Raw genomic sequence first — 765 nt, 5'->3', positions numbered from 1 at the left:
TGATCTACTTATATTATAATCAACCTTTATATTATTTTTGGTACTTCATTTGCTCTTTAAAATTTTTGTTGATTAAAGGTTTTTTTTTTTATTCCCAATAGATCTTACCTAATTTTATTAGAACAATCAAAGGTAGCATTTTTTTAATGCTATATATATGGGTCCCATTTTTCAGGTACTAAATAAAATATCTACTACACATTTACTGTTCTTTATTCAAACCTGCACAACATAAGCCTGGCTATGGAAATGCTTATTTGTTGGGAGGGTGCTTGTCTGGATCAATGATGAGCACAACTGTCTGAGGATGCTGAGGGACTCATTCCAGATGTCAATCTGAGGTCCAGATGAGTGGCCCTCTACTAGGACAAATAAGACTCTCAGGGCCTGGCTGTCTTTAATGACCCCTCAGTGACAACATAATACCACTGTTAGCATGCTTTCTCTTTTTCCCAGAACAGGGTATTTATGTCTTATTTTATAAGTCACTGTGCACCTTTAGATATGATCTGCAATCCAAGACTTGCTTCATTTTGCTTATTTTGAACAAAAGTTGTAGAAAGATACTGATATACAGAAACTATGTTCTTGAGTAACAAATGAGGGCATAAAAATGATTGAAATAAGAAGGAGAGAAGCAATTGTGATGGGTAATGAAATTCTCATTTGGGCTAAAAGAAGAAAAAATTGTATGCCTATATTAAATAATGACAATGGAACCAATTTTTTACTGTTGAATATTTTCTGATACTGTCTTTGTTTTTC

At 33.2% G+C, this 765-nt stretch overlaps 1 non-coding gene across 1 annotated transcript; it reads left to right on the top strand.

Moving 5' to 3' along the window:
• The first annotated feature begins 278 nt into the window (after positions 1–278).
• Positions 279–345, top strand: LOC112808874 (small nucleolar RNA SNORD109A). The gene has a single exon (XR_003204472.1). It is a non-coding gene; the product is annotated as a small nucleolar RNA SNORD109A (small nucleolar RNA).
• The last annotated feature ends 420 nt before the right edge of the window (positions 346–765 follow it).

Source organism: Callorhinus ursinus, unplaced genomic scaffold, assembly GCF_003265705.2.
Source record: "Callorhinus ursinus isolate GAN/ISIS: 27379988/994484 unplaced genomic scaffold, GSC_fseal_2.0 scaffold78, whole genome shotgun sequence".
NCBI classification, from domain to species: Eukaryota; Metazoa; Chordata; class Mammalia; order Carnivora; family Otariidae; genus Callorhinus; species Callorhinus ursinus.
Note: the sequence above shows the minus strand (reverse complement) of the source record. Positions and strands in the feature narration are given on the sequence as shown.